The sequence below is a fragment of the Bombina bombina genome, chromosome 9, assembly GCF_027579735.1.
Source record: "Bombina bombina isolate aBomBom1 chromosome 9, aBomBom1.pri, whole genome shotgun sequence".
Classification (NCBI taxonomy): Eukaryota; Metazoa; Chordata; class Amphibia; order Anura; family Bombinatoridae; genus Bombina; species Bombina bombina.
In genome coordinates this window covers 68,027,400-68,054,100 of record NC_069507.1, presented here as the reverse complement: position 1 = coordinate 68,054,100, position 26,701 = coordinate 68,027,400, and the positions used below count along the sequence as shown (strand labels likewise).

Sequence of the window (26,701 nt, the reverse complement as noted above, 5' to 3'; positions counted from 1 at the left end):
TCCGTGAGATCTGAGAAAGGCCAGGACAATGTCCGTGTGAGCCTTTGCTTGAGGAAGGGACGACGCTTGAATCAGAATGTCGTCCAAGTAAGGTACTACAGCAATGCCCCTTGGTCTTAGCACAGCTAGAAGGGACCCTAGTACCTTTGTGAAAATCCTTGGAGCAGTGGCTAATCCGAAAGGAAGCGCCACGAACTGGTAATGTTTGTCCAGGAATGCGAACCTCAGGAACCGATGATGTTCCTTGTGGATAGGAATATGTAGATACGCATCCTTTAAATCCACCGTGGTCATGAATTGACCTTCCTGGATGGAAGGAAGAATAGTTCGAATGGTTTCCATCTTGAACGATGGAACCTTGAGAAACTTGTTTAAGATCTTGAGATCTAAGATTGGTCTGAACGTTCCCTCTTTTTTGGGAACTATAAACAGATTGGAGTAGAACCCCATCCCTTGTTCTCTTAATGGAACGGGATGAATCACTCCCATTTTTAACAGGTCTTCTACACAATGTAAGAATGCCTGTCTTTTTATGTGGTCTGAAGACAACTGAGACCTGTGGAACCTCCCCCTTGGGGGAAGTCCCTTGAATTCCAGAAGATAACCTTGGGAGACTATTTCTAGCGCCCAAGGATCCAGAACATCTCTTGCCCAAGCCTGAGCGAAGAGAGAGAGTCTGCCCCCCACCAGATCCGGTCCCGGATCGGGGGCCAACATTTCATGTTGTCTTGGTAGCAGTGGCAGGTTTCTTGGCCTGCTTTCCCTTGTTCCAGCCTTGCATTGGTCTCCAAGCTGGCTTGGCTTGAGAAGTATTACCCTCTTGCTTAGAGGACGTAGCACTTTGGGCTGGTCCGTTTCTACGAAAGGGACGAAAATTAGGTTTATTTTTTGCCTTGAAAGGCCGATCCTGAGGAAGGGCGTGGCCCTTACCCCCAGTGATATCCGAGATAATCTCTTTCAAGTCAGGGCCAAACAGCGTTTTCCCCTTGAAAGGAATGTTAAGTAGCTTGTTCTTGGAAGACGCATCAGCCGACCAAGATTTCAACCAAAGCGCTCTGCGCGCCACAATAGCAAACCCAGAATTCTTAGCCGCTAACCTAGCCAATTGCAAAGTGGCGTCTAGGGTGAAAGAATTAGCCAATTTGAGAGCATTGATTCTGTCCATAATCTCCTCATAAGGAGGAGAATCACTGTCGACCGCCTTTATCAGCTCATCGAACCAGAAACATGCGGCTGTAGCGACAGGGACAATGCATGAAATTGGTTGTAGAAGGTAACCCTGCTGAACAAACATCTTTTTAAGCAAACCTTCTAATTTTTTATCCATAGGATCTTTGAAAGCACAACTATCCTCTATGGGTATAGTGGTGCGTTTGTTTAAAGTGGAAACCGCTCCCTCGACCTTGGGGACTGTCTGCCATAAGTCCTTTCTGGGGTCGACCATAGGAAACAATTTTTTAAATATGGGGGGAGGGACGAAAGGAATACCGGGCCTGTCCCATTCTTTATTAACAATGTCCGCCACCCGCTTGGGTATAGGAAAAGCTTCTGGGAGCCCCGGCACCTCTAGGAACTTGTCCATTTTACATAGTTTCTCTGGGATGACCAACTTGTCACAATCATCCAGAGTGGATAATACCTCCTTAAGCAGAATGCGGAGATGTTCCAACTTAAATTTAAATGCAATCACATCAGGTTCAGCTTGTTGAGAAATGTTCCCTGAATCAGTAATTTCTCCCTCAGACAAAACCTCCCTGGCCCCATCAGACTGAGTTAGGGGCCCTTCAGAAATATTAATATCAGCGTCGTCATGCTCTTCAGTATCTAAAACAGAGCAGTCGCGCTTACGCTGATAAGTGTTCATTTTGGCTAAAATGTTTTTGACAGAATTATCCATTACAGCCGTTAATTGTTGCATAGTAAGGAGTATTGGCGCGCTAGATGTACTAGGGGCCTCCTGAGTGGGCAAGACTCGTGTAGACGAAGGAGGGAATGATGCAGTACCATGCTTACTCCCCTCACTTGAGGAATCATCTTGGGCATCATTGTCATTGTCACATAAATCACATTTATTTAAATGAATAGGAATTCTGGCTTCCCCACATTCAGAACACAGTCTATCTGGTAGTTCAGACATGTTAAACAGGCATAAACTTGATAACAAGTACAAAAAACGTTTTAAAATAAAACCGTTACTGTCACTTTAAATTTTAAACTGAACACACTTTATTACTGCAAATGCGAAAAAACATGAAGGAATTGTTCAAAATTCACCAAATTTTCACCACAGTGTCTTAAAGCCTTAAAAGTATTGCACACCAAATTTGGAAGCTTTAACCCTTAAAATAACGGAACCGGAGCCGTTTTGAACTTTAACCCCTTTACAGTCCCTGGTATCTGCTTCGCTGAGACCCAACCAAGCCCCAAGGGGAATACGATACCAAATGACGCCTTCAGAAAGTCTTTTCTAAGTATCAGAGCTCCTCTCACATGCGACTGCATGCCATGCCTCTCAAAAACAAGTGCGCAACACCGGCGCGAAAATGAGGCTCTGCCTATGCTTTGGGAAAGCCCCTAAAGAATAAGGTGTCTAAAACAGTGCCTGCCGATATTATTATATCAAAATACCCAGATAAAATGATTCCTCAAGGCTAAATATGTGTTAATAATCAATCGATTTAGCCCAAAAAAAGTCTACAGTCTTAATAAGCCCTTTTTGAAGCCCTTATTTACAATCGTAATAAACATGGCTTACCGGATCCCAGAGGGAAAATGACAGCTTCCAGCATTACATCGTCTTGTTAGAATGTGTCATACCTCAAGCAGCAAGAGACTGCTCACTGTTCCCCCAACTGAAGTTAATTGCTCTCAACAGTCCTGTGTGGAACAGCCATGGATTTTAGTGACGGTTGCTAAAATCATTTTCCTCATACAAACAGAAATCTTCATCTCTTTTCTGTTTCTGAGTAAATAGTACATACCAGCACTATTTCAAAATAACAAACTCTTGATTGAATAATAAAAACTACAGTTAAACACTAAAAAACTCTAAGCCATCTCCGTGGAGATGTTGCCTGTACAACGGCAAAGAGAATGACTGGGGTAGGCGGAGCCTAGGAGGGATCATGTGACCAGCTTTGCTGGGCTCTTTGCCATTTCCTGTTGGGGAAGAGAATATCCCACAAGTAAGGATGACGCCGTGGACCGGACACACCTATGTTGGAGAAACGTTTTTTTTTTTTTTAAATAATAGGATCTGCTAGGGTAGGGGGATGGGGTTAGGTGGGGGCGCAGCGACACTACAGAAAACCGCTGTTTAAGAAAATAAAAACAAAAAAAATCAACCTTTCTTTTTTGGGGAAAACTGGGTACTGGCAGACAGCTGCCAGTACCCAAGATGGTGGCAAATAGGTAGGTTGGGAGGGTTAGAGAGCTGTTGGGGGGGATCAGGGAGGTTGGGGGCTAAGGCAGGGGTCCATCACAGATGAATAATTAAAAAAAACAAAACAAAAAAAAAAACACCTTTTATTTTAGTACTGGCAGACTTTCTGCCAGTACTTAAGATGGCGGGGACAATTGTGGGGTGGGGGAGGGAAGAGAGCTGTTTGGGAGGGATCAGGGGGTGGGATGTGTCAGGTGGGAGGCTGATCTCTACACTAAAGCTAAAATTAACCCTGCAAGCTCACTACAAGCTACCTAATTAACCCCTTAACTGCTGGGCATAATACAAGTGTGGTGCGCAGCAGCATTTAGTGGCCTCCTAATTGCCAAAAAGCAACGCCAAAGCCATATATGTCTGCTATTTCTGAACAAAGGAGATCCCAGAGAAGCATTTACAACCATTTGTGACATAATTGCACAAGCTGTTTGTAAATAATTTCAGTGAGAAACCTAAAGTTTGTGACAAAATTTGTGAAAAAGTGAACGTATATAAAAAAATATATATATGTCAATGGATATTCAGGGATTCCTGAAAGATATCAGTGTTCCAATGTAACTAGCGCTAATTTTGAAAAAAAGTGGTTTGGAAATAGCAAAGTGCTACTTATTTATTTATTGCCCTATAACTTGCAAAAAAAGCAAAGTTCATGTTAACATTGGGTATTTCTAAACTCAGGACAAAATTTAGAAACTATTTAGCATGGGTGTTTTTTAGTGGTTGTAGATTTGTAACAGATTTTTGGGGTCAAAGTTAGAAAAAGTGTGTTTTTTTCAATTTTGTCCTCATATTTTATATTTTTTTTATAGTAAATGATAAGATATGATGAAAATAATGGTATCTTTAGAAAGTCCATTTAATGACGAGAAAAACGGTATATAATATGTGTGGGTACAGTAAATGAGTAAGAGGAAAATTACAGCTAAACACAAACACTGCAGAAATGTAAAAATAGCCATTGTCATTAAGGGTAAGAAAATTGAAAAATGGTCTGGTCATTAAGGGGTTAAACAATAAAAAATATTAAGTAGACTGTCCCTTTAATGTCCTTCTATAAAAAAATTTAAAAAAGCAGACGTATGAAGAGGAACCTCAATGTCTATGAATAATCCAGCCCTAAGAAAGAAAAAAAAATCAATAAATTGTGCACACGGTATGGGCTAGATTACAAGTGGAGCGCTAATTTATCACGTGCCCACAAACTGCAAATTCGCCCATTTGTGCACAATAAATAACCAGCTATTACAAGTTGCAATTAGCGCTCAGAAAATTAACCGGAGATCAGATTTCTGGTTAATTTAAAAAAAAAAAAGTGACTCAAATGCCCCCAAAATAAAAGGTCTTTTAGTTTTTTTATTGAAAAAAAGTAGCATTTTTTTTTTCATAAAAAATCTACTGCACTAGACATTTTTTAGGGGTTAAAAGTGGCAGGTGTTAGTTGCGGTCTATGGGAACTGTGTGTTCCCGGTAAATATATATTATATATGTATATGCTGATTATATACATAGTAACACATACTAACACATAAATATGTATATATTCATATATATTTAAAATTGCTGCCCATCGCTGCGTGACTTACCAACCTTGGCTGCGTTAGTTCTCATGCCATAAGACACAGCATGAGAACTAACGCAGCTGATTGGGTCACCAGGGTCGGTAATGATAAAATGACACGCTCTAATAAATGACAGCATGTAATGGTTTTACTATAAATGACCCTTTAAGAAAAGCATTCTAGTCTGCCATTTAAAAAAAAAAAAAAAATCCAATCATAATACATTCAATTCCATTTATAGTTTAGCTGATGGTCTCAGGTCCAGATAATATAAAGCTCTCCACTCTGGCGAGATCATCTCATAAGACCAGTCAGTACTATAAAGGTCCCTAAAACTATTTTAGACATTTTAATCTAGCTATGCAGGGTTCTGAGTATGAAGGAGAGACAATATACAATATACATTATATTATATTTTATTTTTAATGCTTAAAAAAAAAAAAGCCAACAAAGAATTGACGTGATTTCTGTCCAGGCTAGCAAGTTTTTGATCATCAAGCCTTAAAAGGACATAAAACAGGTTGATATATGTGCATATCCTAAAAGGGCTAATTAATTAAAATAGTTTGCATTCAAATATTCTTTACCAACTGCTGGCAAGTACTTTAAAATATTTTTCAAAAATAAGCAAAATGTATTACATAGCTAAGCTGCCTGAAGAAGCCAACTCCAACCCCATTATCAGTGTTTAGACACAGGCATTGTATTTCAACTGAATTCACAGATTCTAGGCATGCTCCAGCGGATATTCCCTATGCACTTTTGTATTCTACCAAAGCAACAATAGATATAGATACGGCCATAGAAGGAAATGTGTGGGGGAGTTAGAGCTTTACAATTCAGAAACTAAAAAGAAAGGGTTAATGGCGAGGCACTGCAGTATAAATTTGCAGGTAATTAAAGTACATACTATTATATGTTGTCTCTATCCCAACTTGTTTTATGTCCATTTAAGTCTTTAGTTTAAAGGTACCTGTTAATGCAATACTAAAATTCCATACGATATTAGAGTATTTTATTATTACACTAATGCTCCTTTTTAACTATGTATTTAAACCCCCATTTCATTACTATTATGCAGACAGGTTCCTAAGTCAGTCCTGAAAAGGATACAAATACTGATTGGTGGGTACATGCAAATGCTTTTTCTGATTGGTCTACTGCAGTGTTTTTCAACCAGTGTGCCGTGGCACACTAGTGTGCCGTGAGAGATCCTCAGGTGTGCCACGGCAGACTGACAACAGTGTGACATATTTTTTAAACTTTGCTTGTTTTTTACTCCCAGTGCAGGGGTAGTTTGTAGGAGGCATGGCATAACAGCACAATACATACAGTATGATCCTGCTCATGTGAAGCAATGCACTGCAGCACATGAGTGTGACCTTAAAATGCAAAAGGAAAACGCTCAAATGTGTTAAAGCCTTTAATCTGTGCACTATTGCTTGTACGTAACTGTGCGTTAAACCCCTGAAAAGGTGTTAGCACATAGTTAAAATCAGCTCCAGATCAGCAATGCACTGCTAGGACCTATCTGAACACGTCTGGTGAGCCAATGACAGGAGACGTGTACAGTCACCAATCACCAGCTAGCTACTAGTAGCACATTGCTGCTGCTCCTGAAAATACCTAGGTATGCTTTTCAATAAACAATACCAAGAGAATAAAGTAAATCTGATAGAAGTAAATGGAAATGTTTTTTTTATAATTGCATGCTCTATCTGAACCATGCTGGTTTTATTTTGTGTTTCATGTTTTTAACCCCTTAGCATTTGTGTCATAATAAAATGTTGAAACACGTTTGATAAATTTGTTAATGCATTATTATGTCCCTTTAACAATGTATTTTAAAGCCAGTTTGTTTATAGACCCCTGAAAAAGGGTTTAACCTCTTCACGACCTTAGGACGTTCCATCACATCTGGAAAACGCTGGGCTTTAAAGGACATTAGGACAGCATGGAACATCCTAATGTGTGCAACAACCACCTGCTCTCCTCGTTAAAGAATCCGGTGGATCTGACTGGGGGACATATCTAGCAACGCAGGCAGTCCCCCAGGAGCCAATCAGCACCTTTTGGAGTCACATGATCACAGTGACGAATATGTGACATCCTTTCTGCACTGCTTACATTCTTAACTTGGACAGTTGCCTGCGTCCTGAAGGAGTTAATACATTAAAGTGCCATAAAACATGTTGAGATCTGTGCATATCCTAAAAGGGCTAAATAAGTAAAAATAGTTTGCATACATTTTTTGTTGTTGTTTAAATTGCTGGCAAGTATTTTAAAATAATTTTCAAAAATAAGCAAAATGACTTACAAAGACATCTGATCCACCCCCCCCCCCCCTTATCAGTGTTTAGCATCAGAAACACAGGCATTGTATTTCAACTGAGTTCACAGCAGCTTATTTGCTTCTAGGTATGCTCCAGCAGATAATGAGTATTAAAGTCTGCATTCTACCAAATCAATGGTAGATATACAGTAGATGCAGCAATAGAAGGAAATGTGTGCGGGGGGGGGGGAGTTAGAGTTTTACAATTCAGAGACTTAAAACAAAGGGTTAATGGCGAGGTACTGTGGTATAACTTTGCAGGTAAAGTAATTAAAGTACATAGTATATGTTCTCTCTATCCCAACTTGTTTTATATCCCTTTAACTAAGGAACATTTGTGAAATAACAAGATTTACTAACAAATTATTGCAGTTTATTATTGAACAAACAAGTCCTTCTGCTTTTAGTGAAATTTGTCTTTGTTGGTACTTACAGTCTGTACATGGAAATTTCCAATATTCTTGTGTTGAATTATGTCTTAACTCGGAAATTTCCATTGTTGCACAGAACATACTTATGCAGAACACTTCTGCACATTTCAGTGAACTTGCAGCCACAGTATCCCTAGTGGTGGTGAGTAACCTTAGAATATATTTACCATTACTGAGAGATCTATTGGTAGAGCATCATTTACAGAAATTGATGTGTGAACCAACTGTAAAACGTTATTGTCCTACTTTATTGTAACTGCCTTAGTCATGTCAAATTACTGGTATATAAAAACACATTTCTCTTAAAGGCACACCTGGTTTAAAGGCACATTATAGTGCAACAATTATGCTCATACTTGTTATAGCACAAAATTTTGTATTACTAAATATTAAGGTTGAAAGGTGTCCAATATTCAACCGGATAGTCTATTATATCAGGTTGTCCAGTAAAATCTATACAAAAATACTGGACACTTACCCCAAGGTATTGATCTAGGCCTATTTTGGTATATTTCATGCCACCATTTAACCGCCAAAAATTGGTACTTTTTTCCACAAACTTTGGGTTTCTCACAGAAATTATTTACATACTGCTTGTGCAATCATGGCACAAATGTTTGTAAAAGTTTCTCTGAGATGCCCTTTTGTTAAAAAATAGCAGACATATGGCTTTGCCATAGCTTATTGTTAATTAGAAGGCCGCTTATTGCAGCTGCGCACAACACTTCTATTATTCCCGACAGTGAAGGAGTTAATCAGGTAGCTTAAAAGGTTAAAAAAGGGACAGTTCCCCCAAAAAATGTCTCCCCTTTAAATTATTCCCAATGATCCTTTTAACCTGCTAGAGTGTATTAAATTGGTTACAAGTAGCTCCTTTACTCCTATTTCAGCATTTGAAATAGCTAATTTAGCCTGTGGTATCGCCACCTACATTGAACAAATTAATACTAGAGTATAGGCTATTGAATAGACTAAGTATACACAGCCAGCAGAAGAGATTACACTCTCAGTGGGATGCAGGATAGTTAAGTAATAAAATAACCATTTTCCATTGTTCTCTCTAGCTTTGGTGTTCCAGCCAAATAAAAGATAAGGAAGCAAGTCTGTTTACACAAACTTAGAACATAATGAGATCTGATATCACCTTTACGTTCAACCCATTGTAATAGGCTGTGGTTTCAAAGCACAAAATCAGCTACTTCATATACACAAATAAGCATGAAAATGGAATTTCTCAAATATTTTATACTCTGCAGTTGGTATAACAAGTCATTTAAAATACATTAATGGAAAAACTATTTTACAGTGTACTGTCCCTTTAAGGTTAGCTTTAGTATAGAGATTAGCCTCCTACCTGACACTTCCCACCACCTGATCCCTCCCTAACAGCTCTCTCTCTCTTCCCTCCCCCACTGTTCACCCCCATCTTAGGTACTGGCAGACAGTCTGCCAATTTGGTTTATGGCCTAGTAGTACAAATAGGGATATCTTGTCCAAATTAATTTGACAGGTACCACGCCCCTTTACATGCAAACCCCCGCCCCTTTATAGGCAACCCCCCACCCCTTTATATGCAGATCCCCACCCACTCTCCTCTCAATATTTCCACCCTATCCGCCCCACTATTTTCCATATTTCACGCCCCTTTTATGGCTTATTGCCTTCTTTTAAGAGTTTTTTTTTTTAACATTTATTTTAATGTTATAATAATAAACAATATAAATTTTATTTTAAATTGTGTTGTGTTAATGTTTTATGTATTGTTTAAATGATGTTATGTAAGATTTTAATCCGATTAAATAAAACACAGACTATTTTCTTTTTTAAAACTTTGAGTCATAAAGCAGAAAAACAACAGTTGATAAAATTTACAAAGTCAACCACGTTGAAGGATTAAAAAGTGATTAGGTTTTTTCTGTGGTGTCAGGTCAGGTACCCTTGAGGTTTAGTTAGCCCCATGGTAGGTGTTGAAGGTAATGGTAAAATATCATGTTGCAGCAATGTCTCTGGTAAATGAGTAATATCCCTAATTTCCATTTTTAGATGTTCAAAATTATCCCTTTTTCTAGCATTACCAACAACTGACCATGGAATATTCAGTTCAGCCATAGTTTTCATAAAAGACTCCCAACCTTGCGATGTTTTGCGCATGGTCACATTGTGACTTTGTGTAGCTCAACATACTAGGTCTAGTATGTTTGAACCAATAATTGTTTGTTTTTTGTAAACAAACTCCCCATTATCATTCCAATTAGTTATATGTTTGGATTGTGCCATTTTAGAAAGAAGTAATTCAGCATTTTTCTTAAATCGGTCATGCATATTGTTAACAACTTCATGAAATATTCTATCACCTTTATCAATAGATACACTACTAGTGTTATTATCAGTGTGAATAGAATCAACTGGGTACATTAAAAGTCTTAAAGTAGTATTCTCTCTAGAATTTAATTAGCAAACACCAGATTTTTTTGCAATGCAGCATTGTACTTTTTAATTTTTAAATCTTCAGGTAAATTAGAATTATTTAAGATATCAGCAATTTCATCATCCAAGCGTGTTGTAACTGTGTGACGAATATCTGTATCACCCTGTTGAGTACGTTTCAAGCGGTCCACGTCCTGTTTTGGTACCAGGTACATTTTTTGAGTATGCTCCATTAACGGTTAGTTAAGAGACTTATCAGTAAAGGTATATAAGACTTTTTATAATTTTGTTCCACTTTTTAAGACGTTCCTTTCTGCTTTGCTGTCAAGGAGGGCAATCTACCTTTTAGACCGTTGAGTGCTATTTCACATATAACAGATATTAAGTCTGTAGAAGCACCACGTAAAATAGTCTTTATCTGTGTTGGTGAAGCATAACTTAACATTTTTAAAGCTTCCCAATTGCGGAATAGCCTGCTAGACATGTTTACAGAGTCCTAATGTTTCAAGTTGAATGATGGATAAACCAAAAAAAAAAAACTTTACTTTTTAGAGGGAGACTTTTTAAAAATATATGCAACAGGTGTAACTGGTGGAAAGATGCATGTTCTTAACCTGAACTCATCAGGTGTGGTGGCTCTTAAATCTACTAACAAATAACCATAAGGGATACATGTGGCATCTTCAAAAGCTTCTAAAAAGTAAAGTTTTTTTGGTTTATCCATCATTCAACTTAAAACATTAGGACTGTGAAAACATGTCTAGCAGGCTATTCCGCAATTGGGAAGCTTTAAAAATGTTAAGTTATGCTTCACCAACACAGAGAAAGACTATTTTACGTGGTGCTTCTACAGATTTAATATCTGCTATATGTGAAATAGCACTCAACATTCTAAAAGGTAGATTGCCCTTGACAACAAAGATGTCTTAAAAAGTGGAGCAAAATTATAAAAAGTCTTAGTAATAGGACAATATCCATTAGCAAAAAAAAGAAGTTGGTAAATCAATCTGGTGGATTTTTAGCACAGCTTTTAGCATTTGCTATACTTTAACTGACAAGTCTCTTAACTAACCGTTAATGGAGCATACGCAAAAAATGTACCTGTTACCAAAACAGGACGTGGACCTCTTGAAACGTACTCAACAGGGTGATACAGATATTGGTCACACAGTTACAACACGCTTGGTTGATGAAATTGCTGACATCTTAAATAATTCTAATTTACCTGAAGATGTAAAAATTAAAAAGTACAATGCTGAGTTGCAAAAATATCTGGTGTTTGCTTAACAAAATTCTAGAGAGAATACTATAAGACTTTTAATGCCAACAGGAGATCCTATTCACGCGGATAATAACACAAGTAGTGTATCTATCTAAAATGGCACAATCCAAACATATAACTAGTTGGAATGATAATGGGGAGTTTGTTTAAAAACAAACAATTATTTGTTCAAACATACTAGACTTAGTACGTTGCGCTACACAAAGTCACAATGTGACCATGCACAAAACACTGCAAGGTTGGGAGTCTTTAATTAAATCTATGGCTGAACTGAATACTTCATCGTCAGTTGTTAGTAATGCTAGAAAAAGGGATCATTTTGAACATCTAAAAATGGAAATTAGGGATATTACTCATTTACCAGAGACATTGCTGCAACATGATATTTTACCATTACCTTCAACACCTACTATGGGGCTAACTAAACCTCAAGGGTACCTGACACCAAAGAAAATACCTAAATCACTTTTTAATCCTTCAACGTGGTTGACTTTGTAAATTTTATCAACTGTTGTTTTCTGTATAAAACGTATCTTTTTTTTCTGCTTTATGACTCAAAGTTTTAAAAAAAGAAAATAAATTCTGCGTTTTATTTAATCGCATTGAAATCTTACAAAATATCAGTTAAACGATACATAAAACATTAACACAACACAATTTAAAATAAAATTATATTGTTTTTAAAATAAATGTTAAAAAAAAAAAAACTCTTATAAGAAGGCAATAAGCCATAAAAGGGGCGTGAAATATGGAAAATAGTGGGGCGGATAGGGTGAAAATATTGGGAGGAGAGTGGGCGGGGATCTGCATATAAAGGGGTGGGGGTTTGCCTATAAAGGGGCAGGGTTTCGCATATAAAGGGGCGTGGCATCTGTCAAATTAAGTTTGACAAGATTTCCCTATTTGTACTACTTAGGTAATCTGTTCGCAAGTGTTTAGCCTTTATTATTTCACAAGTAAACGATTGTGAAATGCCACAGTTGGTTGTGCAAGAGCAAGGGTTGTTAATTATTGAGAAACGTAGCCCTTTTAAAAGGTTATGTGCTATTCCAAGTCACACGTTCATCAGGATTCTGCGTCTAGAGTTTAATCAATTAAGTGTGCACAACAGAAAACCTATAAGGAATTTGTGGTACAACTTTCATTGGCTGTTTAGAGATGGAGGGGCTGTAGGGCACCTTCAGATTATAAATGTTTAAAAAACGACACTGGCAATTTTTTAAACAAATGTTAAAATGACAGTAAAGTCAAAATTAAACACACTGGATAGAGCACTGCATTTCAAACAATTCTCCAATTTACTTTTATAATCAGTTTTGCTTAGTTCTCTTTGTAATCCTAGGTGAGCTCAGGAGCATGCACGTGTCTTTAGCCATTGGGCAGCAGTGTCTGCTACATTGTTTACAGCAATTCTATACATAGTTGCAAACACTGTTGCTATAGACTGCTAAAGACATGTGCACCATCCTAAACTCATAATCTACCTAGATTTACTCTTCAGCAAAGGATAGCAAGGGAACAAAGCAAATTTGATAACAAAAGTAAATTAGAAAGTTGTTTAAAATTACTTTTTACTGTCCATTTAAGGGCACAGTGGATTAAGTAATAAGGTAACATTTTACACACAATTAAACATGCATATATAACACATTGCTCACAATAAGGAATGCAAGTGATTCATTTAAGTTATTTCATAACTTTTAGGACCCTTAAGTAATTTGTCCAGGTGCGAGACCTTGATCTACAACTGCAGCTGTGACTCAAGGTGGGAGCAAGATTCCTTTCAATTGTACATCACTTGAATATGTTAGGAGGACAAAGGAAATGGGTCCTTCCTTCCTCGTAAACATCCAGCCTGTTCGAACACACGTGCTCGTAACATGGCATTGCACTGTAAACACAGAGCAGAACATGACATGTGTGTCATTATTTCTGTTACCCAATGTCCCTTGTTTTAATGTACGTTACAGCTAATAAGTGTCAGCTGACCAGTACAATGTACAGTCACTGACACATTAGCAACAGGAACATTTTGTAGAACACAGCAGCTAGAAAGCCTGAGACTGAACAATTTGTCCTCATTTGCTGGCCGAAGGGTACTGCACAGCTGATAAGTGTGAGTAACCAGAGCTATATTTAGGGTATACTTGAAAAATAGGTAAAAAAGCCTAACTCGTCATACACTGATTATATTAGACTGGAGGAAATTGAGGATTATGCCTTTTTCTTCCTTTTTATTTAATAGGACATGAAATTATTTTATATATTAGTCATAAATATCAACAGTAAATCACTATGTGAAAAAAACATCTGTATACAAATAAAATATTTAGAAGCAATGACAACTGTCATTTTGTAATCTCTTTTACGGCTAGATTTAGAGTTGGGCGGTAGCCGTCAAAACCAGCGTTAGAGGCTCCTAACGCTGGTTTTTACCGCCCTCTGGTATTTGGAGTCAGTCAGGAAAGGGTCTAACGCTCACTTTACAGCCGCGACTTTTCCATACCGCAGATCCCCCTACGCCATTTGCGTATCCTATCTTTTCAATGGGATCTTTCTAACTCCGGTATTTAGAGTCTTGGCTGAAGTGAGCGTTAGAAATCTAACGACAAAACTCCAGCCGCAGAAAAAAGTCAGTAGTTAAGAGCTTTCTGGGCTAACGCCGGTTAATAAAGCTCTTAACTACTGTGCTCTAAAGTACACTAACACCCATAAACTACCTATGTACCCCTAAACCGAGGTCCCCCCACATCGCCGCCACTCTATTAAATTTTTTTAACCCCTAATCTGCCGCTCCGTACACCACCGCCAGCTACGTTATCCCTATGTACCCCTAATCTGCTGCCCCTAACACCGCCGACCCCTATATTATATTTATTAACCCCTAATCTGCCCCCCTCAACGTCGCCTCCACCTGCCTACACTTATTAACCCCTAATCTGCCGAGCGGACCGCACCGCTACTATAATAAAGTTATTAACCCCTAATCCGCCTCACTCCCGCCTCAATAACCCTATAATAAATAGTATTAACCCCTAATCTGCCCTCCCTAACATCGCCAACACCTAACTTCAAGTATTAACCCCTAATCTGCCGATCGGAGCTCACCGCTACTATAATAAATTTTTTAACCCCTAAAGCTAATTCTAACCCTAACCCTAACACCCCCCTAAGTTAAATATAATTTTATTCTAACAAAATAAATTAACTCTTATTAAATAAATTATTCCTATTTAAATCTAAATACTTACCTGTAAAATAAACCCTAATATAGCTACAATATAAATAATAATTATATTGTAGCTATTTTAGGATTAATATTTATTTTACAGGCAACTTTGTATTTATTTTAACCAGGTACAATAGCTATTAAATAGTTAATAACTATTTAATAGTTACCTAGTTAAAATAATTACAAAATTACCTGTAAAATAAATCCTAACCTAAGTTACAATTAAACCTAACACTACACTATCAATAAATTAATTAAATAAAATACCTACAATTACCTACAATTAAACCTAACACTACACTATCAATAAATTAATTAAATACAATACCTACAAATAAATACAATTAAATAAACTAACTAAAATACAAAAAATAAAAAAGAACTAAGCTACAAAAAATACAAAAATATTTACAAACATTAGAAAAATATTACAACAATTTTAAACTAATTACACCTACTCTAAGCCCCCTAATAAAATAAAAAAGCCCCCCCAAAATAAAAAAATGCCCTACCCTATTCTAAATTAATAAAGTTCAAAGCTCTTTTACCTTACCAGCCCTGAAAGGGCCCTTTGCGGGGCATGCCCCAAAGAATTCAGCTCTTTTGCCTGTAAAAATACACATACAATACCCCCCCCAACATTACAACCCACCACCCACATACCCCTAATCTAACCCAAACCCCCCTTAAATAAACCTAACACTAAGCCCCTGAAGATCTCCCTACCTTGTCTTCACCTCACCGGGTTCAGCGATCGGTCCAGAAGAGGGTCCGAAGTCTTGATCCAAGCGGCGGCTGAAGAACTCCATCATTGGGCTGAAGTCGGAAGTCCATCATCGGGATGAAGTCTTCTATCAAGCCGCATCTTCAATCTTCTTTCTTCCGGAGCGGAGCGGAACCATCTTCTTCCCAGCCGACGCGGAACATCCTCTTCAACCGACGTCTACTCGCCGAATGACGGATCCTTTAAATGATGTCATACAAGATGGCGTCCCTCGAATTCCGATTGGCTGATAGGATTCTATCAGCCAATCGGAATTAAGGTAGGAATATTCTGATTGGCTGATGGAATCAGCCAATCAGATTCAAGTTCAATCCGATTGGCCGATCCAATCAGCCAATCAGATTGAGCTCGCATTCTATTGGCTGATCGGAACAGCCAATAGAATGCGAGCTCAATCTGATTGGCTGATTGGATCGGCCAATCGGATTGAACTTGAATCTGATTGGCTGATAATGTAGCTGGCGGTGGTGTACGGAGCGGCAGATTAGGGGTTAATAATAATATGCAGGGGTCAGTGATAGGGGGGGCAGATTAGGGGTTAATAAGTGTAAGGTTAGGGGTGTTTAGACTCGGGGTACATGTTAGAGTGTTTGGTGCAGACGTAGGAAGTGTTTCCCCATAGCAAGCAATGGGGCTGCGTTAGGAGCTGAACGCTGCTTTTTTGCAGGTGTTAGGTTTTTTTTCAGCTCAAACGGCCCCATTGTTTCCTATGGGGGAATCGTGCACGAGCACGTTTTTGAAGCTGGCCGCGTCCGTAAGCACCGCTGGTATCGAGAGTTGCAGTGACGTTAAATTATGCTCTACGCTCCTTTTTTGGAGCCTAACGCAGCCACCCCTTTGGCCGCAGAACTCGAAATCTAGCCGTATATGATTAAGCAATCATGTGCAGCGAGTTGTAGAATTCTAGCAGTAAAATACAACTGTCACAGAAGGAAAATATATACCGATTAATGCCTTTTTAAATAGTTTAAAAGTGCCTGTAACAGTTGGCAAATCAAAAAATATTTTTTTACATAGTAAGTGGCCCACACAACAGCCTTATCCAAAGTTTTAAAATATGGCCACAATTAATTTTTTGTTGGTTATGTTTTTACTTGAAGGGTCAATTAAACAAATATACATTTCAAATACATGTCCATTCTAAGAAACAAACACCAGCTCAATAACTTGTTCTATGGCATGGCAATTTACCACCTGGTAAATATAACCCTGGGGAAGTCTTCCTAAGAGTGATGGCAACGCCAGATGATAGTTTCGTCCTTCATTGGGCTTGGTCAGTGAGGTGCAGCCATATTCCTCTAAGCACACTGGGCAAGGTGTCCATGTCTGGTTTCCTCATCATCCTTAGGAAGACTTCCCCAAACATTACAAACACATACAGACAGTTCTCTGTGAAAAGTATTATTGAGCTAAAAGAGGCTTCTACCAGGTGGTAAATCGCTAACAAGTTATTGAGCCTGTTCCTGAGAGAGTGCTCGTGTGTATGTGTGCACGTATATATATATATATATATATATATATACACACAAAAAATGTTACAGAGCTCTGCACTCACTATTACAGTGGTAGTTAATGTGTCCGGGGTGCATCAAAGGTAAGCATACATAATAGAAAAGGACGCACTCGCCGGGACTTAGCAAAATATTGTATTTTAATACAAGTAAATACAGTGATGTTTCGGGGTATTTAGCCCCGTCCTCAGACCATGTCTGAGGACGGGGCTAATTACCCCGAAACGTCACTGTATTTACTTGTATTAAATTACAATATTTTGCTAAGTCCCAGCGAGTGCGTCCTTTTCTAATATATATATATATATATATATATATATATATATATATATATATATATATATATATATATATATATATATATATATATGTTTTGTTTTGTTTTGTTTTTTCCCTTTGCTTTGGTCTAAAATCATATAATTGTAAGGTAAAAATGAAGTAATAGTAATCTGCATTGCTCACAAGGACATCTTACATTCAGGAGTCACAGCTTTGTAGACTAGGAAAGGCTAATGGGCAGGGTTGAAAAAAAAATTCCCTGAGAGTCTGGCAACAATCAATGTGCCGCCACTTTGTAGCGTTGCTCCGTATTTGACTGTTCTCTTCAAAAAGTGTTTCGCTCTGACTGCACTGTGTTAATGAAAACTTACACAGTGCAGCCAGAGCACAGCACTGTTTATAGAGAACAGTCTGATGTGAAGCAGCGCTACAAAGTGAAAGTGCTAACAGTTCCTGTATGTGTCCCATTTTTTCTGTAGACATGTTGCATTTTCTGCAATGACATCTCAGATCACAGCATGTCCTGCCTTAGAGAACCACCATCTCAAACCCAAAATAAAACCCCAAAATAACTTATTTGGTAACAACAGTCTGGCCTCAGTATAGGAATTAAACATTTTAAGTGACAGCAAACATACATTAGGATTACACAGTGTCTAAATACCTCGAATAGTAGTCGATCACAACTAGGAACTTTTTCCAGTGAAGTTCGCACAAATCAGCAGCTATTTTCTGCCACGGGCCTGCAGGCAGCAGAGTAGAAATCAAGGGCTCCCTTCTCTGAGTAGGCCGGCATTCCCGGCAAAAGACACATTTAGACACATGACTTGCAATGTCGGAGCTGATCCCAGGCCACCATACAGCCATAGCTGCCCTTTCTCTGCACTTTGTAATGCCTAAGTGACCATCGTGAATCCTGTTTAACATCTCCTGCCTCATACTGATGGGATAATGATGTGGTCCTGGAACAGCACCAACCCCTCCAGCTCTGTGAGCTGCGACCTCTCTGACTGGTAAGAACTTAAAGACATCCAGGTTGCCCGGCTCTCGGGCCAACCTTCTTTTATGTACTTTATAACTTCTTGAAGATCTGTATCTAAATATGTCTCTTTCTTTATTTCTTCTAGTTTCCTTGAAGAAATGGACTTTGAGACCAGAACTGAATCAACATACACTTTCACATCCGATTCGGTTGAGGACTCTTCGGCAGCAGCCAGCGGGAGCCTGGATAGTGTATCTGCCACAACCAGTTGTTTCCCCGGCACATGCACTGCCTGAACATTGAACCTGAGCAGCCTCATTAGAAGTCTCAGGCATCTTAAGGGTGTTTTGTCGATATCGTAGGAGTTGATTAGAGGGACTAGCGGTTTATGGTCAGTCTCCAGACTAAATTTCTCTAAACCCACTAGGTAACGCTGAAAGCGCTCACAGGCCCAAACTGCAGCCAGGCACTCTTTCTCAATTTGAGCGTATTTTGACTCAGCAGCCGTGTGCGGGAACAGTAGGCGATGGGCTGTAGTTTATTCTCATTTAACTGCAGGAGAGCGGCCCCCAACCCATAACTGCTCGCATCAGCACTAACCACAGTCTTTTTGGAAGGGTCGTAGAACCCCAGCACTGGGGCAGACTCCAGCAGGGACTTGGCCTGTATAAAATAATTTTCCTGTGAAGGTCCCCAGACCCAGGCAACGTCTTTCTTTAGCAATCTGTGATAGGGTGTAGAACTGTGGATAAATCTGGAAAGAACTTGCCCACATAATTTACAAGGCCCAATATCTGTCTCAGCTCATGTACATCAGAAGGTCTTTTCAGCTGTTCAATAGCACAAATTTTCTCGGGGTCTGGTTTGATGCCATCCCCATTGATGATATGCCCAAAGTAACATAATTCAGCTTTTCTAAAATGTCATTTTTCTTTATTTAGCTTCAGCCCAGACCCTCTGATAGCCTTCAGAACACAGTTTAATTGCTGATCGTGTTCCTCCAAGGTAGACCCATACACTAAGATGTCGTCCGTGACGACTGCCGTGCCCACGTGGTCTCTTAGGAGAGAACTCATTTCCCTTTGAAAGATTTCAGGAGCAGAGGATATCCCAAAGGGGAGTCTGCAGAAGCAAAACCGACCTACCGGTGTAATAAAGGTAGTCAGTTTGCGGCACTTTGGATCTAGAGGAATCTGCCAGAAGCTGCTAGAAGCATCTAATGTAGAGAGAACTTCACCCCAGCCAATTTCGGAGCTATGTCTTCCAATGTTGGCAGCGCATATAACACTCTGATCATGGGCACGGTTACACCATTTGCATCGAGCATGCTGCGCCCATCCACTACTAGGTCTATCTGTTATCTTAGGTCTACCGTTCACACTGTGCCTTTCACTAGCAGCTTTCCTAAACTGCTGCACTTCATCCACAATACTCTCAGACCTCAGATCAGCGCTTTGCTTTTTCACCAGTTCACTCTGGCGGGCCATCCTAATAGCCCCATCTAATGTTAAATCAGGCTCTAACTGCAGCTTCAGTGAGACTTCAGCATCTGCAATTTCAATAACTATTCTGTCTCTGATTTGCTCTTCTTTAGCAACACCAAACTCACAGAATTCAGCTAGTTCATACAGGCTGCGCACAAATGACTCCACAGATTCTCCCACACGCTGATTACGTTTGTGAAAACAAGCTCTCTCATGAATCACATTTCTTTTGGGCACAAAGTGGGCACTGAGTTTATCCATAGCTATTTCAAAGTTCAATGCTTTTACTTTCCAAGAAGGGGAAGAATTTAACACTGGCTCTACATCTTTCCCCATGGAGTATAAAAGAGAATTAACTTGTACTTCACCACTCTCCTTGTTCAGCTTGGAAGCAATCCTGAAGCGCTGAAACTGCTGACGCCATGTGGGCCAAGCTGCAGGCTGAGAGAAGTCAAAAGGCTCAGGTGGGGTAAACTTTGACATCGTCATCGATCATGAACAGAAGCACAGTCCAGAACTTCTGACACCATGTCATGAGATGACGGACATATGCAGGACACAGCAATGATTGTACAACTCTATTTTATTACAGAGCATGGAATTATACAACTGGTATGGTTGATCTCACTAACTAACTGCGACACAGACAACCGGGCCTAAGCCACGCCCCCAATCTAGTCACTTCCTGCTCTCATCACAATTAGATTTTCAAAGTCCCTTTAAGCAGATCTCCTTTCAATATGATGCTTGAAAATGGGATCAGGGGATTAGGTAGCTGTTTAAAGGACCAGTAAATACAGTTGATTTGCATAATCAACAAATGCATGATAAGACAATGCAATAGCACTCAGTCTGAACTTCAATGAGTAGTCAATTTTTTTCTGACAAATTTCAAAGTTATGTCTATTTCCACTCCTCCGGTATCATGTGACAGCCATCGGCCAATCACAAAAGCATATATGTATATTCTGTGAATTCTTGCAAATGCTCAGTAGGAGCTGGTGACTCAAAAAGTGTAAATATAAAAAGATATATATATACATATATATATATATATATATATATATATATATATATATATATATATAAAGATGCTCAAAAAACAAAGTATTGCAGTATGCAATGATACCTTTTGTATTTTTCAGAGGACCCCACACACAAAAAAATATTTCCTGAACCCCCCATACTAGCATTCAAACAACCGCCTAACCTGAGACAGAGTTTGGTCCGCAGCATATTAACCACAGATCAGAAGCTTACACAGAATGGCACTGCACGATGCAACAAATCACTCTGCAAACTGTGTCAACATATATGTGACAACAACACAGCCAGACACAACAACGCGTCATATAATATTAAAAGATCCTATTCGTGCTCATCTGCTAATGTGGTGTACATGATACAGTGTACAGCGTGTGACAGAGGTTGCTACATTGGAGAAACTGGCCTAAAGCTGCATCTCAGAAAGAATCTACACAGACACTCAATCAAAAACCACAAGGAAAATGAATATTGTACCCCTGTTGGTCACCACTTCACCCAGACTGGTCACTCCATCCTTAACCTCAGGATTAAAATTTTTAAAGGGAATTTCAAAGACTCTCATGAACGAAAGACGTTTGAGATGAAAATGATCACACATTTCAATACCAGAAATGAAGGACTTAATGTAGACTCTGGCTTTCTCACACACTACCATAACTTTCTATAATCTCTCATCTTATTGTCCTATATTGGTTTCTTTTTCCTTTTGTTTTTCCTCTCATCTGGTCTATTTACTCTCCTCTGTTTATTTATTCTTTCTGGCTATTCTCAGCTATTTTCTCCTTCAGACACATTCTCTGCTTTTATGACACCCCTCTCACCCTCTCCCTCCCTTATATTTGTTGTATGTGATGTGTATCTATATCAGAATGATTAGTATTGCTTCAGACCTGAGGAAGAGACGAAAACTCTTGAAAGCTTGTCTTTTAAATATTATGTTAGTCCAATAAAAAAGGTATCACTGCAATACTTTGTTTTTTGAGCATCTTATCTACTGGACTAACATTGCTACTCCAATCTTCACTATATATAATTCAAGTAAAGGATAAGAACTCTTTAACCCCAGGTTGAGGTAAGCATACACCAGGGTGCATGTGTCAGATATAAACAGTCCAGAGCAAAGACAGCACTCACTGGATTTAAGTAAAAAATAACTTTTATTGAAGAAAAAAAAAAAAAAGTTAAAAAGTTAAATGGGACTATGCTTTTAACTTTTTTTCAATAAAAGTTATTTTTTACTTAAAGGGACAGTAAAGTCAAAACTAAACTTTCATGATTCAGACAGGGTATGCAATTTTAAACAACTTTCCAATTTACTTTTATCATCAAATTTGCTTTGTTCCCTTGGTGGTATTTTTGAAAAGCTAAACCTAGCTAGACTCAAACTGATTTCTAAACAGTTGAAAACCGCCTCCTAGCTCAGAGCATTTTGAATTTTTTTCACAGTTAGACTGTGCTAGTTCACATGTGTCATATAGATAACATTGTGCTCACTCCCGTGAAGTTATTTAGGAGTCTTCACTGATTGACTACATTACATGTCTGTCAAAGGCACTTAGATAAGGAGTCTGTCTGCAAAGGCTTAGATACAAGGTAATCACAGAGGTAAAAAGTATATTAATATAACTGTGTTGGTTATGCAAAAACGGGGAATGGGTAATAAAGGGATTATCTATCTTTTTAAATAAGAACATTTTTGGTGTAGACTGTCCCTTTAAATCCAGTGAGTGCTGTCTTTGCTCTGGACTATGACTATATATATATATATATATATATATATATATATATATATATATATATACACATACATACACATATACACACATAAACACACACACGAAGTGAAGAAAATGCACTCTCTGGATTTAAAAGCTTCAAAAAGCTTTACTATGTGACGTTTTGAGGCTTTAACCCCTTCCTCAGACGTCTGAGGAAGGGGTGAAAGCCTCGAAATGTCACATAGTAAAGCTTTTTGTAACTTTCAAATCCAGAGAGTGCATTTTCTTCAATATATATATATATATATATATATATATTGTGTGTGTATGTATGTTTTGTAATTTTCCCTATAGGCCTTGCACCTAGACCTGTCTGGGGTTAACTGCCCTCTTCTTTGCAAATATAAAACAGACGCAGGCCTTCTGGAAAGGCTTTTCAGAAGAAGATTTTGTAGTATGTTGTGCCAATTCAGCCAAAAGATCATTTGTGAGATCAGACAATAATGTGTCACTTGGGTCAAGAATGAAATGACCTAGTTTGTAGAGGCATTAAATGATGTATGTTTTATAAAATTCACATCCTCTTGGCCAAGCATGCAGAGTTATAATTTCTGCACAGGAGTAGTTTGCATGACTGTACAAAAAAAGTAGTGGAAGAGATCAAAAGAGAAGACTGTTTTTTTTAGAGGAACCACAAGAAAGTTATACAGCATATAGAGAAAGAAAGATATGTGCCAGGAATCTACAGCTAGAGGGAACAACGTGCTTGCACAAGGACTTCCAGTGATTATCAGTTTAAGGATAGTGATATGCATTCATAAAAATGCATTTTAATGGTGATCACCTGCATCACCAGCAGCTTCTATATGTGGGAGAGTAGGGCTTCTTCAAATACCCCATCTCTTCCCCTAAACAACATAGAGGGGTATAAGACACTATTTTGGAAAGAAGGAAATCACTTCTTTCCAATGAGTACTCTTATGCCCTTGTCATGAGTAGGTGATTGCCATAAAAATGCAATCAACTATTCTATTCCATTCTAATCCTCCTGGATCTCTCAGCTGCATTTGACACCATTGACCATAGGATTCTAATAGAGCACTTGCAGTACATCTGTGGTCTAGGAGGCACAGTCCTTAACTGGTTTAAATCTTTCCTTGCTGGTAGATCACAGAGAGTAATATCAGGATCAAGCTCATCAGCACCAACAGAACTGGCCTGCAGAGTTCCACAAGGATCTATCCTGTGTCCCATGCTATTCGCAATTTACTTACTACTACTGAGGGACATCATTAACCGACATGGCCTAAGGTATCATTGTTACGCTGATGACACACAACTCTACTTCTCCTTTGCTCCAGATACTACATGCCGCATAAACAATTTCTTAACAGACCTCATAGAATGGATGAATGCTAGCTGTCTCAAAGTGAACCCGGACAAAACAGAATTACTCTTGGTGATGGGACCCCGGGCATCAAAAATATCCCACGATCACCCAACTGGCCTGGAGCTTGGAGGCTCTAAACTCGTTAGTTCAGCAAAGGTATGAAACCTCGGAGTGCTGATTGACGCTGGACTATCTTTTAAACAGCAGATTTCCTCCGTAATAAAATCTGCCTACTTTCATCTGAAAAACATAGCCAGGATACACTTAATTCCACCAGATGATATGCCAACATTAATCCATGCATTTGTATCCTCTAGGCTAGATTACTGCAATGCACTTTACTTGGGCCTCCCAAAAAAAGAACTCCATCACCTTCAGACAGTACAAAACGCAGCAGCCAGACTATTGACCAATCAAACTCGCTCCTGCCACATAACACCTGTTCTCCACTGCCTGCATTGGCTTCCAATTAAATGGCGAACATATTTTAAAATTGGCCTGCTGACCTTCAAAGCCTTAAACAACCAAGGCCCACAGCACCTGAAAGAGCTCCTGACACCCTACGTCCCATCCTGTTCACTTACGTCAGCCAACACATCCCTCCTCTCAGTGCCAAGAATAAGGACAAACTCAGGCTCCAGAGCATTCGGCCACGCTGCCCCTACTTTCTGGAACTCCTTACCGTGCGCAATCAGAGAGGCACCGTCCTTACAGACTTTTAAAAAAAAGCTAAAGACCCACCTCTTCCATCAGGCATTCAGTCCGCTTATCTGACCTTCAGAAACTCCTAACTTTTATGTCTTATGTTGGTATATTTGTAAAGTGCTTTGAGTCTCACAGGGAGAAAATCGCTATATAAATCGCAAATTATTATTATTATATATTATAATGTATTTATTTTATGGGGACTATGAGCTCCAGATAACCATCATCTTTTGATAGCATATACCATACTCGTGCACACAAAACATAATGAAGCTCCCTCTTTCAAATTAGAGATATAATTTTCTCTCTGTCTTACAGATAATGGTCATTTCTATAGCCTGTCTACTATATGTAACCTTTAGCTTTATGTGCTCAAACAGCATCTCTAGAACCAAATAATATAACCCAAATGGAGGAGGAGATTCATTTATGAAAATAGATGGATCACACACCCAGTTATGAAGTGATAACCATGGCAATCTTGTGAAATATTCATGTAGATCAAAACCAAGTGACGTAAGGTATACTCTAACCCTCAGAATGTTTAGAATAATTGCTTTGTAAGTGTTTCTGTCAGACAATGGGGTAAAATCACTGAACTGCATGACTTGTAACCAAGTGGTAAAATCATTTCTCTATGTGTGCTGCTGGTAAAAAGTAAAAACTGTTGTCAGCTAAATTGGTTAAGTCACAGTTCTGTGTGTTACTTATATGAACAAGATAAATAGTTGCTTTATATGCATTACTGGCAGTCAAGTGGGGTAAATCACTGAATAGTAAAAATATATATGGCACTTGTGGTAGCAGAAAATACAGCAATTCTTCAAAAAGCACAGTTATACTTTATCTATAGATTCAAACTAAGGTCACTGCCAAACACTTTCACCAATGTAGAATTCCATATGACAGTAGCACAATCTCCCTAAAAAGACATTTTTTCACTTTATCTTCTGTCCATGTATATAGACAGCATTTCAGCCTTTATGCCCTTAATCATGCCATACTACAATGAAATCACAAAAAGCAGGTCTAGAGGCAGAGCCAAAGATGGATTCTGCTGCAGGATTTGTGGGAGGAGCTATTACATGTACCCATTGGGATAAAGCTTCTAGTCTTTTTTGCAACCTATCAATGCCCTTGCTCTCAAGACCTAAAATGTGCTACTTTCTTATAATTTAAATGGATTTAAAGGACCAGTAAATACGGTAGATTTGCATAATCAACAAATACATGATACAAAAGAATGCAATAGAACTTATTCTGAACTTTAAATAAGTAGTTTTTTTTCTGAAAAAAATCAAAGTTATGTCTATTTACAGTCCCACTGAATCATGTGAAATCCATCAGCCAATCACAAATGCCTATATTCTGTGAATTCTTGCACATGCTCAGTAGGAGATGGTTACTCAAAAAGGGTAAATAAAAAAAAAGGATTGTGCACATTTTGTTAATGGAAGTAAATTGTAAAGTGTTTTAAAATTGCATCCTCTGAGTCACAAAGATTAATTTTTAACTTGAGTGGCCCTTTAAAAAAACAAAAAATCCACTCATGGTCCAGGACAGAAGGGAAAACTTTAGTGTGTGGGTAGAGGGGCACTTATGAATGTGTGTTTTTGGGGGGTAAAATTAGATTATAACCTGTCCTAAAGGAAAAAGCTGGAATCACAGAAAAAAGCTTCTGCCTTTCAGTAAATCAACACTTCCTTGTAGCCTACAGTAAAATAAAAAAATACACGAAAAAAATCCATTAAGGGAACAAAGTAGCAAATTTTCAGAGACTTTCATGACCCTTGCAGTTTCTTTACAAAGAACATTCTTGAGCTTTAATGCATAGAGGGTACCCAACCCTGTGTGCTGTCTCTCAGTTTGCACAGGTAATTTTCCTATAGTATAACTGGCTGCTCCTGTGTTTCTTGAAATATCAGATAATTCTTCTACAACCAAAGGACATAAACCGTATCAAGGTCCTAAGATTGTTATTAAAGTAATGGTAAACACATGCCCTACTGGGAGCTAGCTGCTAATTGGTGGCTACACATATCTCTCTGTTGTCATTGTCTTTTCAGATGTTCAGATAGTTCCCAGTAGTGCATTACTGC

The 26,701-nt window shown here is 38.5% G+C and overlaps 1 protein-coding gene across 1 annotated transcript in view; it reads right to left on the bottom strand.

The window, feature by feature from the left end:
* Positions 1 to 26,701, bottom strand: part of RASSF4 (Ras association domain family member 4) — a 479,342-nt gene that overhangs the window by 380,965 nt on the left and 71,676 nt on the right. The window lies entirely within an intron of this gene.